General features: G+C 55.9%; 1 long non-coding RNA gene and 1 pseudogene across 1 annotated transcript in view; both read left to right on the top strand.

Annotated features, from left to right (window-relative positions):
* The window catches only part of LOC120616011 (uncharacterized), a 132,765-nt gene that overhangs the window by 20,864 nt on the left and 96,440 nt on the right, over positions 1 to 15,461 (top strand). The window lies entirely within an intron of this gene.
* Positions 14,373 to 14,491, top strand: LOC120616173 (uncharacterized; annotated as a pseudogene).

Below are 15,461 nucleotides of genomic sequence, written 5' to 3'. Positions count from 1 at the left end.
TCCTTCAGGGACAAGCTCTTTATCTTTAACAAAAAAAATACTTTTTACTTTGCAGTTATTATAGACTCCACAGAAAGTCGCAGAAATAGCGCACACCGTCCTGCGTTCCCATCACTCGGCTTCCCCCAACAGTTAACGCCTTATGTAGCAGTGGGACAGTGTCAGAACGGAACAGGCATGGCCGAGCCTGTCGTTCCTCCTTCATCTCTTAACGGTCACATTGCCAAGTAAGCCGATTCCATCTTCAAGATTCTTAACTTGCTCGGAGAATAGTTATTTAATATGTATGTCTTTCCGGTGAGGGGCGCCCTCTTCCCCCACCTGCTCCCTTCTGGCTGCTCCCATCGGGCCTGCGCCCCCCCTGTGAGGTGCTTAAGGGGGACATGGGGGAGACTCGAAAACCGAGCTCCCGGTCTCGCTGGCACCTTTGGAAAACGGCCCCAGACACCTCGTCTTAGCCGATCTCCATTTATTTTCATCTGATGAGTGAGAGGGGATGAAACAGGGACGAGCCCACCGCTCCCGGTGACAAGCTCCGATTACAGATCCGATGAGAAAGCTGTTCACCCCCGGGCCGTCCGCGTGCGTCTGCCAGGTGGGCAGCCTCCCGCGACGTGGATCGTTGCCAGCCCGCTGCCCGGCATCCTGCAGGGGCCAGGGGACGCGTGGCCTGGTCAGTGGGCCGACGACCAGAGTCGAGTCTGCTGGGAAGCTGGGCAGTGGACATGGCCTCTCGGTCCTCACACTGGCCGCTTCTGTGACCCGATGCAGTGTGGTCCTCCGACACCAGATGGCCGTCCCCCGACTGAACTCGATTCCGACGCTATCTACCCGGAGATAGTGTAGGCCCCACAGACGGAGGGCTCAGTCCACAAAACTCACCCCGCCCTCAGCTGCCAGTCACAGGTCCACGCTGTCACCTCTGCTTCTGACTGCCCGGCTGTTCGTCAGAGAGTCCCACAGACGCATCCTAGATGGCTCATGGACCGCGGGAAAACAGTTCACTTACTAGGTTTCTGGTTTATAGAGCAGGGTACGACTCAGGACAGCCAGATGGCGGAGAAGCACGGGGCAGGGCAGGTGGACGGGCGTGGGGCTTCCGTGTCGCCAGCACCTCTACGTGGTCACCAGCCTGGAAACTCTCAGCTCCATCCTTGAGTTCTTCTGGAGGCTTCAGCACTCGGGCGTGATTGATCATTGGCCATTGGTGATCGATTTGACCTCCAGCCCCTCTCCCCTTCCTGGCGGTGGAGAGGCGGGGCTGTGAGCTCCAGCCCTGCCGTCACAGGCTTGGTGCCCCTGACAACCAGCCCCCATCCTTAGGGCCTTCCAACACTTCATTAAACTGTGGTTCGGGGTCACAAAAGACACCTTCATCTCGCTCATCGCCGAGGAAATTCCAAGCGTTTGAGGAGCTCTGTGCCAAGACCGGGGATGGAGACCGAATATAATTTCTAATAAATCACAATATCGCGAGACGGAATCCACTTTTTTTTTTTTTTTTTTACGTTCCCCGTCTGTCTCAAACCAGCCTTTCCGGAACATTCCGTTGCAGCTGGTGAATGGACTTGAGGTTTTCTTTCTCCTTCTGAGCAAATGAAGGTGACCGGGCCGCTGGGGAAACAGTGCCTAAGGATATGAGAACAGGCCCGGAGTTTGTCTTGGCTGGGGTGGCAGCGTGGTTACCTCGATTGGGGCCGGCCTTTCGGAGACGCATTTGAAGCGAGGCCACCCTCGTCAGCGTGGGGCGAAGGCGACGGGGAGAAACCTTTCGTGACAGCCGCGGTCCTCCTGTGCCTGTGACAGCACATCTAAGTTGTTTGCAAAGATGCCTCGGAGAACTCATCTTCTTTATGCTTTCTGACGGAGTCCATTCGTTTTATGTCACACGGTGTAAAGCATCCAGGAACGAACCGCTGCCAACACGCCTGGGGTCCGGAAGGAAAGCCTTCGGCGGGTGCATTGGTACCTCCTGAAGGCTAAGGTCACACAGTCTGCACTGCGATGTCGGCCGTGGGAGTGACTGCCAACCGGGTGACCGCCAGCATCAAGGACTCACCGTCTGTGGGACTTACAGCTGGAAGACTTCGTGTCCGTTCCTTGGCCTCTCGTTCTTCATCCGTTAAATGGGGAGCGAGAAGCAGAACGACAGCCCCCAAAGATGCCCGCATCCCGATCCCCAGAGATGTGCGTTTGTTGGATTACATGATGGAGGGAGTTAGGGTGGCAGCTGGCTCGAAGGCAGGGAGAGCATCCTGGAATCTGCAGGTGGGCCCAGGGTCTTCACGTGTGGGAGAGGGAGGCAGAGAGGAGATGGGACGGATGTGCCGTGGGAAGGAGCCGGCCCGCTGTGGCCGGCTTCGAAGACAGCGGAGGAGGCCCTCAGCCAAAGGGGGCAGGTGACCTCTGGAGGCTGGAGAAGGCCAGGATGTGAATTCTCTCCTCGAGGCTCTGGGAAGGGACACACCCTGCGGGCACCTTGCTTTTAGCCCCGCGAGACTGAACACAGAACAGAAGACAGTGCCTTTCTGTGGTCGTCGGCCACTGGGTTTGTGGTCCTTTGTTACAGCAGCACGCGGGGACGCATGAGGAGTCCCCACTCTTGGGGTGGTGGCGAGTATCGCATGGAAAGCTCTTACAGCGGTACACGGCTCGGCGTAACCCTGGGAATGATGGTTTACCTTCGGTGACATAAATCCACTCGTCCTGAGGGACACCCACAAGCGAGTGTCAAGAGGAGGGGCAAGCCAGGGTGGCTGCAGGGGTGCAAATGAAAACCCCCAGGATCACAGTCAGGAGCATGGAGGCGGGAGAGGACAGACGGTGACGCCCAGAGTCAGGTGGTGTGGGAGGCGTGACAGCAGGGACCCGAGGGGCCTCGCCTCCCTGGGCACTGGACAGTGGACCTGCCGAGCGGGGCCACCCGACCTGGCAGCCACCAGCCACACGTGGCTCTGGCACAGGTTTGGTCCGACTCTGGATGGGCCGCAAGTGTCAAATACACACTGGGTTTCAAACACTTAGGACACAAAGGGGACGTTTATAATTAACCATTTGTTACTCTGATTACATGTTGAGATGGTAAGATTTTGGATGTACTGAGTTACAACACCTCCTCGTTAAATTACTCTCACCGACTTCGTGATGCCTTTTTAAACACGGCTACTAGGAAATTTGCAAGCGCGTCTGCTCGTGCTAACGCCGTGCTGGAACTAACCGTGCCACCGAACGTGCCGCCCCCTCTGGGATCCTGTCTCCTCGTCCGTAAAACCTTCAGGGTCTGTGCAGGGCGTCCTGGGGTTTGGCGCCCAGACGTAGTTCGGGGAGCAGAAAGGTACGAGGGAGGAGAGGCACGAGGAAGCCGAGGCTGGGGCTGCTTTCTCGGGAGGCTGACGATGCAGGCCGGGCAGGAGAGGGGCCACGGACCCCAGCCACGCTGCCGCCGCGGGCGCCCGGCCGGGGCACGGTCCGGGAGCGGGATGGATGGCGAGGGAGCGGGCAGACGCACGGCGGAGCGGGGAAGGGATGCAGGGCGGCTCGCCCAGGGGCACGAAGCTTTCAGAGCGAAGAGCTGGGCGGGAGTTAACTCAGGAGGGGCCGGGGGACAAGGAACGGGGGAGAGACAGATGAAACGCTTAGCCCACTTCTCAAAACTCTGCCTTGACGGACAAAGGACGTAAATTGGGTCCTGCAAAGGATGGCAGTGAACGGGTGCCGTGGGAAGTCAGCATGGGGACGGATTCGCCGCAGGAGGAAAGTCCGAGCCGGGGCCGTGATTGGCGGGGCCGCAGCGCTTGCTGCAGAGCGGGGAAGGGGGCTCCGGCCGGTGGTATGCCCGCCCCGCCGGGTGGGGCCGCACAGGAAAGGCCCCAGACGCCGAGATGTAAGTGACGCCACCTCAGCTCCAAAGAGATCAAAATCAGAGACAAAACGAGCACGTGCTAACCAACCTGCTGTCCCGGGGTTCGCTCCTGCGACTCAGAAGGGGTTCAGAGTTTCTTAGTCCCCCCCAAACCTCTTGGGGCTGGAGCACCCTTTGCCAACCGCCAGTTGCAGTATCGGGGTTGGGAGGCAGCGCCAGAAGCCCCTCCGCAGCCAGCCCCGGAGGTTCGCGGCGTGTCCCCTTTGAAGTCTTGCTCCTGCCTCGCCTCTCACGGGAGCTGTGACCCTCTCTGTCATGGTGTCCCTGCTTCGGACAGAGGCCCAGGGAAACCGCCACCGCCGTTTTCTTACATGTGATGCCGTCACCCGGTCTTGCCTGCCTGGTGAAGGCGCTGGTCCCTGTCTCTCCTGGGAAGGGGGGTGGCGTGGCCGGGTTACACCACTGTCGCGTTGACAGGTGGGACCAGTCGGGGGTGGTACAACCTCGATGGCCGTCTCCTCCATGCCCTGGTTCCATGCGGAACCCCCTTATCCTTTCTGATGGGGGACCCAGCCTGCCAGCTGCTAACGCCACATCACCGCCCTTCCCAGCGGGCACCTCCCCCCTCCGTCTGTCTCCTGTTGCCACCAGACCGAGGACAGCGTGTGCTCCTTTTCCTGGCTCCTGGCCCGCAACTCCGGCAAACACGATCTTGGCATTTGGTGAGAAAAACATAGGAGGCTTCTTTCCCCCACTGTCCCCTCCCTTTTAAAAAGAGTCAGCCTTTGAAGTGTTGATTTTCCTGCGACTTCTAAGTTCGGTCAGCAGGAAGTGTCTCATGCCCCTCGCTCTGTTCCTCCCCCGCCGTCCTTTGTCCCCACCGTCCCTTGTCCTCTCTCTGTGGCGCAGCCTGCTTTGCCGAAGCGGCCAGCAGTGGAGCCGAAACACCGCAGTGTGGAAGACGAGGCGGGACCTCTCGTCCTTCCAAGGAAGCCTCGGTGCCCCCAGCTGGAAAAGCCCGTCGCTCACGCCTCGAGCCTGCGGGCCGCTCCGACCGACGGGCGCCGCATCCGGATGCATTGACGGACACGTTTAATTTCGCAGAGGCCAGCAGTTCTCGTAGAGGTTTGTCCCGTCTCCCTGGGGAGGACCTCTTTCTTAGCCGGATGGCGAAAGCGAAGGAAAAGTCCTGGCAGCGGCACCTGCGCGTGTGGCCCTGGACGGGTCACGATCAGCTCCGCCGTGCCTCGTCCCCTGAGATCTAATGCTGATGAAACCAGGCCGCAGGGAGGGTCAATGCTGGCTTCACGTGACGGTCACGTGACGGTGTGTGGCACCGATGGCACTGGCGCTCAGGGCTCCGGGCGCCGGGCACACTCCCGCCCCGCAGCGGCCGGCGTCTCGGCTCCCTGGGGAGGAGCGGGGAGGAGCGTCTCAGAGGTCCGGCTCATGGGCCCGGCCCAGTGCCCTGGCCCTGACTGTCCTGGTTGTTCTTTCTCATACTTCACCCTCCGGCATTGGCCCTGGGCACCGACACACAGGACTTGACAACTGGCCGTTCAGTCGCGCGCTCTGTGTTCGGTGGGACGTCCTTTAAATCCTGGCGCTGATCTGAGGACACAGCTAGCGGCCTTTTGTCTTTAGAGGGGCACGAGGCTGCATTCTTCTCACGGACCTGCCGGGGTTCCCTCGGAGGGTCCCACAGGGCACCGTGCTTCTCTGTGAGGGACGGGTGGTGACACGCTCCCCGCGTCCTGCACACCAAGGCCCTCCCGCCACCCGCCGCCTTCAGCGTTGTCCTGGCTAACGAGACCCAAGGGAGTGTCTCACAGCCTTCACGCCCCCTCCCGCAGCTGGTCATGGCCGGATCTGGAATGCGGGCCATGCCGGGCTCCTGGCCCCCTTCCAGCTCCCCGATCCCCTCAACTGCCCCCTGGATGCCCACATCTGTCTGCCCACGACTCCCCGGCACTGTGCCACATGGCACTGCCTTCAGCATAAACATCTCCGGGTGACACAAGATCGATGCCTCTGTAAAGACTTCCCGGAGCTCACACAATGCCCCTTTTGTAGGCATTCAAGTCTTACTGCAGGGCAAGGGCAGCTGGAACGGAGCCCGTCACCCACCCCGCGGGCCCCCTCCTCACCCCAAGTTTCCAGAATCAGGAACTCAGAGCTGCCGTTGGTGCCTGCGTCCCTGCCGGGCTTCTGCTCTGGGCTGATCGCCACCAAAGGCAGACCGCAGCCCTGAGCTGGGCCACGCCGGCCCCTTACGGCGGGGTGGGGTGGGGTGGGGTGGGGTGGGTGGCCACGCTTCCCCAGGGACGCATGGCCCGACCTTCGAATTCGGAGCCGAGAGCCCCGACCGCCAAGAGCTTCGACTCTGCTAAACCACCAGTGACCGCACAGCGGGAGAGTGTTCCTAAGCCGCATCGCCGTCCAGGCAGGGACCTGGCCGTGTCTCCGTTTTCTATGGGAAATGTCTGAAGTGTACGTTTCACCTTACGGACTGTCAGAAAAGTCCCTGGTGGGCTTCGAGAGGCGGGAGAGCCTGCGGGTGTGGGGAAGCGCCTCACTCCAGTGCGGGGACAGGCGGCAGGGGCTCGGGGACCAGGTGCAGGAGAGTGGAAAATACCAAAAATTCATCTCCTTCGTGCCTGGAGCTCCCTCGGGAGCCGGGCCCAGCCGGAAAGCGGCTTCTGCTTCCACCCTCTGGGGTGCACGCCCGTCCCTGCTCCGTGACGCATTTTCTCGTCCCTTCTCGTGATAAAGCTAATGTGTGTTCACCGCAGAAGAGTCACAGAGGATAATGGGAGGCGAAGGGTGATCAAAATGCAGCCGGGAGCCGTCTCTCTATCAAACGCCCCTCTCCCCGAGAGACCCACGGCGGACTTGCTTTTTTTTTAATTGAAGTGACATCTACTTGACATAAAATTAGCACGACATTTTACACGTTCACAGTGTCGTGGGACCAGCACCTCTGTCTAGTCCCACAGCGGATCCAGCGTCCCAAGTGTAACCCTGTACTATGAACTCTTACCTATCTCCTTCTGGCCACCCCCATTTTAATATAGTTAATCGCGCCCTGATTTTGTCACTTAGTTAAAAAATTTTATTTCCGATCGACACGACTGCACATAACAACTTAGATAACGCCCGGTGCCCGTCCCGTGTCATCGGTGGCTTCTCACGGTTTATTGAGCAACGTTGTCATTTCTGGGGGTTCAGGTTCTGCTGCCGTGAGGACCCTCCCGGCACACAAAGCTTCGACCGGGAGAGACGCTTTGAAGCAAATGGCCAAACCGAAGTGAAGAACCAGGGAGAGGTTCTCGACACACTGCCACGTCTCTTTCTCTTGCTTCACCCAGGGACATGAGGCAGGAGGTGGGGTAGCCCCCTTGTGACCTCGAAGGGCCATCCCCCGTCAAAGATGGAGAAGCAGGGGACAGTCTGGGATGGAAGGCATGTTCTAGCGGCTTCGGAGGCCAGCTTTGGGGCCAATGAATATAAACGTCCATGAAGAAGATGTTGAGTCCACAGAAGGCAGAAGCTCCCAGTTGGGAAGTCGGCAAATGCCTTGTCGGCGGAGATCTCAAACGGGAGTGGAAAGCCTTTTGGGGGGAATGTGGAGGGGAGGACGGAATGGCCTTCCCTCCCACTCCCAACGTGGTTTTACGACCGGCTCTAATGGGCATATCTTCCTGTCTTTGGATTCTGTCAAGTCTGAAAGGTGGCCATGTGACTCCCCATGTCCCTTCTCTCAGCAAGGGTGTTAGAATTCATCTCATTCCCGTGACTCCAGTGGGTCGATGTTCCCTTTAAAACTGAGCTCGGATTCCCCCACCCCCGAGTCCACACTCATCAATCTTCCTTCTGCGGTTTTTATTCAAAGGTCTTCTGTGTGTATTAAAAATGCAAAATATCTGCCCCATGCCAAATTCCAGAAATGCGAAAATATGAAAAGGTTTGGTTTTTAAAGGTTTCTTATGACAGCTGCCACAGCGGTCATTAATATGTAAATTCCATTGGCTGAGAAGGTTGACTTTTGGTCATAAAATGCCTCTTTCCTCCCGATAATCCTGTCTGACTCTCCAGCTGTCTGGAAACAGAATAGTGAAACAGAATAGTTTAAAACCTTTGGAGCCAAATACTTTCTTTAAAAAAAAAAAAAAATCCAAACTCCATGGCAAGAAATGTGAGACCAATTAGTTAATTATGCGAGGAATCCTGGAGTACCAACCTCGAATAATAGTAAGACCTCACGTTTGGATAGCATTTTAAGACTTGGAAAAAGTACTTTCCCGTACGTTATCCTCCCCGATCCCTAGGAATGTGTGACTTTATTGCTGCGACCTTGCTCCAGGAGTGTAAAGACCACCAAAATGTGACACCTCAGCTCTCTAGCGTCACGCCACATTCTCTTCCTTAACGAATTAATTCCTCGTGAGGAAATGCAACCTCAGCTTATTCAGATAGGTCGATGTGGGACCTAATGGAGAGAAAAGAAAATGACGCATACGCTTTAAAAAAAGTCTCTTAAAATCCTTCCTTGGCTTTCCATTGTTTTGGGATCGAACCACCCCGCCCCCGCCCCCAACTCCAAATTTTAACATGGTTAGCAAGGCCCAGCATGATTTGGCCACCGTCAGCCGCTCCTCAATCTCATTTCTTGATAATTTCCCTTGACCCTTCTTTCCTCGGTCCAAACTGGCCTTTGGAAAGTTCTTGCAGTGTATGCCACGTCTCCTTCCACTTGTCCCCCACTGTCCTTCTATACGACCCTTCCCCTGCTCACTGCCTGCTCATTCAGTAGTCACTTCCTCGGGAAAAGACCCGCCCCTTCTCCCCATTGACATTTATAGTCATCGTTCTATATCTTCCTAGAAACAATGTTCCTTTCCTCCAGAGTAGGAGTAAATAAACTATAGCCCTCGGGCCAAATCTGGCCCTCCATCTGCTTTTATAAATAAAGTTTTATGTGCACACCGGCACATTCACTTCTTCACATATTGTCTATGGCTGTTTTCCTTTTTAAAAATGTATGTATTTTCTCCAGCTTTTTGAGGCGTGATCGACAAATAACAGTTAAAATAATTGTATACGTTTAGGTTGTACAACACGCTGTTTTGATATCCGTGTGCGTTGTGAAATGACTGTCGCGGTCAAGCTAATTAACGCATCCATCACTGCGCAGAGATAGCCCGTTTTTTCCCGTGGCGAGATCTGCAGTCTTAGCAATAATCCAGTATTATTAACTCTGATCACCGTGCTGTGATCCCGAGAGCTCATGCATCTTTTCACTGAAAGCGCGTGTTCTCTGACCAACACGCCCACTTGGCTCCCCACCCCCAGCCCTGGCACCCACCATTCTAACTCTCTCTCACTGTGAGTTCAGCTTTTTTGCGGGGAGGATTCTGCATGTAAGTGAGATCGTACAGTCTTTGTCTTTCGGTGTCTGGCCGACTTCGCTTAGCAGAATGTCCTCCAGGTTCATCCTTGCTGTTGCGAGTGGCAGGGCTTCCTTCCTTTAAAAGGCTGGATAATAGTCTGCTATCTATGTGTCCACCACATTTCATCTGTCCATCCACTGATGCACGCGTGGGTGGTTTTTCGTCTGTCGGCTGCTGCGAATAATACTTCGGGCTGTTTTCTGGCAGAGCTGAGTAGTTGCAGCAGAGACCGTATGGCGCACACTCCCTAAAACACCAGCTCTCTGGTCCTTTATGCAAAAGTCTGTTGACCCGGCTTCAGAGCATCGCTATTGGTTTGCCGTGCTACGCTCGCCATTCACATTATGTGATTATCCGTTGCCTCTTCTAAACTGTGGGCTCTGAACTTGGCAGTTGCTCAATAAATGGCGTTGAATGAAAGGGGAAAAAATGAATGGGAAGAAAGAGGAATTTTTAAAAAAAGAATGAAAGGAAACGAGAAAAAAAAAGAAACGAAGGTCGGACCTTCTTGCGATGATCTGTGATGCTAAAAATTCTGATCTTTTGCGAGAAGCCGTCACGCTCCGTCTTCACCAACCCTCCTTCGGTGGGTCAGGCCTCTTTTCTCAGCCTCATACTGAGCCGTCAGCAGGACAGACTGAGGCCGGAGATGGGATCGAACGCCGTCAGCGGGTTCTAGATCGGGCGTGGACAGCTGTTGCCCACCCTGGCCGGGCCCGTGCGCATGGTGCTCGGGGATTCGGAGACCACGCCCTCTTCCCAACTGGAAAAGTGTATAAACTTCAGATGGGGCCGTGGTATTCTAGGCAAATCTCCTCCCGTCTTCGAGAAGGACCAGATCTCGGTCGTGGATCTCCGTCAACACCAGGTAGAACAGACGGATCGCCACACCAAACCCTGCCCTGCACTCCTGGCCTCGGAATCCCGAGACTGAATGAAACGGCTCTTATTTTAAGTCACTGCATCTTAGACTGGCTTGTTACGCAGCCGTAGCTCACTGGAACGTGGTATGACTGAGCTCATGACAAAAAGGTATTTCGTTCAGGTCGGCACTATGTGGCCAGTCACTGAAGTTGCCTCGCCGGCTCCCCCAGGCGGCTCTGGGTTGGCACAGCAAGCAGTTTCAGGCCCGTTTTTCCAAGTGGGGAAGTTAACTCGGGTTAAGTCACTTCCACAGCCGTGTCAAGGACCAACAATGCGCATGCATTGTGTTGTCACGAATGGGACTACAAAGGTACTTTGTTTTAGAGCTTGTGGAGGGCGGGGGGACAGGAACCTTTTAAAACAGCTCTCTCTTTCCAGGCCAGGAAACCTGTGACTGTCCAGCATTTAAGGGGAACACTCAGAGTGTTTTAAAGGAAGTTTCCAAAGGCTGGACAGGACCGTGTCCTTCGGCGGCTGCCAGGGAACGCTCGAGGTGGAGGAGTCGGGGTTTGACGAAGAGATGGAATAACATCAAGGGGCCAAGCTTCCGATCCAGAGCAGGGAGACTGTTGGCAGTCCAGCCCCGGGCTCCACCGCAGCCTTCCGCATGTTCGCCTCCCGCTTTCCCTCCAAAAAGGCTCTTTTCCTGCTGGGGGCCAAGACTCACGGCACCGACGGTGCCCTGTTGGGGTGCTCTGTGTGAGTGGGTGACCGGGGACAAGCGTGGAGATAGTCCCCGGTACCCTGGACGTCTCGGTGGGAACGAATACCCCTGACGTTCGTACATTGTGACAAAGGACTCATCACAAAGGTCCGGGACAGCGGCCCTCATCCCACGGCCGGAGTAGCCGACGGGAGACCGTTGGAAGGTGGAGGCATCGTCAGTGCCAGACAGAAGGATAATTTTGCAACGGCAGCTTGGAGGCCGAAGAAAGAAAGAAAAAAAATAAAGAGCTGGAGAGAAATGCCTGGGGAGTTGGCAGGAACGAAGGCATAAAAATTCTACCAGAAACGGCCACTGGAGTTTTCAACCAGAGAGCGATTCTGAACTGAAGCGAATGAACCAGAACTAAAAGTCTAATTTCCTTCTCGCGTTGAAGGAAAATTGAAAAATCTCAGTCCTCCCTGGATCCCAGTGGAAATAATTGCCGGCTCCCTCGAAAACAGGAGAACAGAGACCTGGGCCATTTCACGCCGGGGGCTTCTCCTCCGTCTCCTCCTGTCTGTCTGCCCCGACCCAGGCACCGCTCCCCTGCCCGTGGTCACCAGCCTCCCACGCCACGGTCACGCGGCAATTCCGTTTTAGGTCCCGCGAAGTGACTTTGGCATTTGGTTTTCAAAAATGTCTTCTCTAGCTCAATTTGAGCCTTCTTCAGGATGGCTCGTGGGAAAAATGCCAGAGGCGAGCGGAGTCGTCGCTGTGACCCCCCAGCAACGCGGCCCTGTCCCCCGCAGATGCGACAGCTTGGGCTGGAACCCAGACCTACGGGCCACCAGATCTGGGGGCTCGTTAAAAACGCCTTGTCCCCTCGTCTGCGTGCCGTGCGGGTCTGGAAGGCTGGCAGCCACGGGAGCGAGAGTCTGTTCCTGTGGAAAGAACTTCGCAGACCCAAGGTGCAATCATCAGTTGTGTTAAGGCGAGAACAGAGCTCGGCAGGCATCACCCCAGCCCCGCACCCTCCTCCAGAAAACCTCGGGTGATGTCGGCCCAATGCGGCAGAGGGCCCCTTCCCAGCCCTCCAAAACACCTTCGGGGTGAGTGGTCCCAGCGCCTAGGGAAAGACATCCCGGAGACAGAACAGCATTTAAAGTGCTTCTGGGGACTATCAATAAAGCCCTGGGGAAATCAGCGTGTCCCCCGCCTCCAAAGCTGACTGTGGCGGCAGAAGCTGAGGTTCTGTTTCTCCAAGTAGTGGGGGCCCACTGGGCCCCGAGCGCCCAATTCTGAGAAGCACACTGTCTGGGAGGGCAGAAGGAAGGGAAGGCCACTTCTGCCCGGGGAACCACAATTAGGGCTCCCAGAGGGGGTCTTTGGGGGCTGCCGTGGGCGTGGGGATGGACGCATGTCCTTTAGGACTGTGGTTTCTAAGCGATGTTCTACAAGGCCCAGGGGTAGAGGGGCATGGTGCTTGGGGTGCCAGCAGCGCCTGGCCGTGCCCTCCCACAGGGCGAGCGGTCTGCAGGGAGAGAGGACGTGCCTGCTCAGAGCTGACAGTGGCTCCCGCAGGCCCAAGGTGAGACTAGCGAGCCCAGGGAGGGGGGACAGATTTAAGGCAGCGCTGACTTTCAGGTACAAATGCAGAGGCCTCTGCCTCACACTCATCCCAGCTCTGGCCCCAGACGACTCTTGTTACCTGGGGTCCCAGAACCGCCTGCCCAAATGGCCCAAGCCTGGGACACACCGCCTTGCTGGGGTGTGTGTCCCCAGCCCTGAGGGGTGGCCAGAGTCAGCTTTAAGGGGAGTGTGGGAGGGGCTGGGGTCCATGCAGAGGGGCGGTCCTCGGGGTGCAGGATGTGGGATGAGTCCCTCGCATCCGGTAAAGAGACAGCAGGGCCTCGAGCACCGTCATCTCGTTCAGCACCCTTCCGACATAACACTGACAAAACAAACCCGCTTCGTGGCCAGGGCCACGTGGAGTCGACTCCTTCTCCCCGTGTCTGTGTGGGTTTTGTCCCAAGACCTGGGCTGGTGCCAGCATCCCAAAGGCGTGCAGTGAGGTGGCTGGTGTGTCCATGTTGTCCCGGTCTGAGTGAGTGTGGGCAGGTGTCAGTGGCCCTGGAACAGAAAGGCCTCCCGTCCTGCGTGGGCACCGCCTGGTGCCCTGAGCTGCGGGGAGAGGAATTTAAAACCCGAGCGGTTATCAGGGTTATAGCCGTTGGATCGACAGACGTGACCAGCGTAGGGAAATCAGAAAGCGCCTGGAGGGACATCGGCTGGCACGCGCCAAGACGCACTGAGGTGGCTGCCGTCACCCTCCGGCTCGCGAAGAAGCTTTTCTCCCCAAGTTCAGCCGTTTCTTTCACCTGCCCCTGTGGCGTCCAGGATGTCAGTGTGGGCACCGTGGGTGTCCACGTTCTGTTCTCTCCACGGTGTCCCGACGCAGGCTTGTGGAATTTCGTGGGTGACCAGTAAGCAAGCGGTCCCCCAAGAGTCGTGCCCGCTCTCCTTGCTCAACTGTGAGGTCCACTGGGGCCCCGGGCTCTTAGGCTCCAGTGAGAGATGCCTCAAATGGCCTGTGGGGTAACGGGGTGTGCTGGGAGGAGACTGTGCGTGTGCGTGTGCGTGTGACACGTGTGCGTGTGCGTCTGTCTGTCTATACATATACGTATATGTGTGTGCATGTGCACCTGTGTGTATGTATTTGTGTAGATGTGTGTATGACTGTGTGTGTATATGTGTGCACGTGTGTACGATGTGTGTGTATATGCATGTGCGTGCGTGTGCATGTGTGTAGGCAGCGTGAGGTTTGCGATCTCTCTTCACAGTCACTAAAAGCACAGCTCAGACCATTTGTGGAGGTGGCGTTTTGACCCATTTCCTGTTTGTCCCGAGAATATTCGCTGGTGGCTCCGGCGGCTGCAGCATTCACCCCGAGATCACTCACAGATCGCAGTCCTAACCTCCCCCCAAAGTCTGCCACAAAATGTCTCGCTTTTATTATTATTTTCACATCACTCTAGTATGTCGATAGTCTTTGGACACACATGACACGGGTCTGTCTATAGCATTCTGTTTTCGGTAGTGCCGTTTCCATTTACGAAACATAGTGGTTCTTCATCGCCGAGAACGTCACATCCTAGAAAACGCGGTGTTCCTACGTAACGCTGCAGCGAGCCGCACTGTTTTCTGTTCTCAACGGGACATGGGGTAAAGACCGTCCCATCCTCTTCCCCATTCGGGATGCGAGTTCCAGAGAGAGGGAGTGACCGTCCAAGGTCACTGCCGTGCCAGGCCCCGGGGCTCGTCCTGCGGCGTCTACGGCGGGAGAGAGAAGCTGGCAGGTGGCTCCCCAGAGGTACCCTCCATGCTTGTCCCAGCACCCCGTCGATAAACTCCCAGGCAAATCGGCTTATGTCTCTTTTGGGTTGCAAGGGAGAGAAACCCTAACCGGGTTAAGAACAAAAAATAACTTCTTGTCTACAGCCTTGCCACCCCGAACAAGCCCGATCCCGTCTGACCTCGGAAGCTAAGCAGGGTCAGGCCCAGTGAGTACTTGGATGGGAGACCACCTAGGAAGACCAGGTGCTGTAGGCATAAAAAATAAAAGTAATAAGGGATTGTGAGCTGACAAGGTCCTTGCAATCTGTGAGGTCAACCAAGGGCTGCCTCACCTAAAAAAAACAAAACAAAACATAACTTATTGTCTCATTTGACTACAGTTGCCAGCTTAGGGGATAGTTGGATGTAGGGGTCTAAACAGTGTCATCGAGATGCAGTTCTGGACTCTCTCTTTTTCCCTCTAATTCTTCTCCATGTTGAGTCCATCTCGGGCTCTTCGTGGTGGCCACTGGCAGTGGCACTCTCACCTGTGGTGGTCACCGGATAACGGCCCCAGCTCCAGGGCTTTAAAGAGAGTGAGTGCCTTGGTCCCAGCATGCCTGTCGCTATCTGTAGTTGCTCATTGGCTCTCGTCAAGTCACATGACTGCCCTTGAACCAATCGCCGTGGCCCTGGGTCCTGGGTCCCTGCTGCCCACCCGGAGCCCCGTCTGAACCCTTTGTGTGAGAGTTAGGCAGGGAGTGGCCCCCCAGAGGGAAAGGGGGATACCTCTCCAGGAAAAAGGAACAGAGGCTGGGCAGCAAATCCACAGATGTCTGCTTGATCAGCAAACCCTATTATGTTAAAATAAAGATATCAAACACTCTCGAATGTGTCTAAACCTGGGGGCACCCCAATCCTTTGTCCATCAGTCCATCTGCACGAGTGATGGCCTTGATTTTTCTAGGTCCACAGGGTCCATCACGTGCCTCCACAGTCTTTGAAATTTATAAAACTTTTTTTACATCCAGAGTGGGGCCCAAGGTCCAAAAATTGCTTGTTTAATTAAATGAATTACTTAATACTCTAAAGCTTTGTGATGATATAAAGTACAAATTTTATATACCCGGGGCACAAGAAGTTTTAATAGACTCGACCTGTGTTCCAAATTAAAACAATGTTAAATTCCTTTGTAACCCTGGTGGTGGTGGTGGGTGTGGGGGAGGGAGGAAAGAAAAAAAAATAA

The sequence above is a fragment of the Pteropus medius genome, unplaced genomic scaffold (genome assembly GCF_902729225.1).
Source record: "Pteropus medius unplaced genomic scaffold, Ma_sr-lr_union100, whole genome shotgun sequence".
Classification (NCBI taxonomy): Eukaryota; Metazoa; Chordata; class Mammalia; order Chiroptera; family Pteropodidae; genus Pteropus; species Pteropus medius.
Note: the sequence above shows the minus strand (reverse complement) of the source record. Positions and strands in the feature narration are given on the sequence as shown.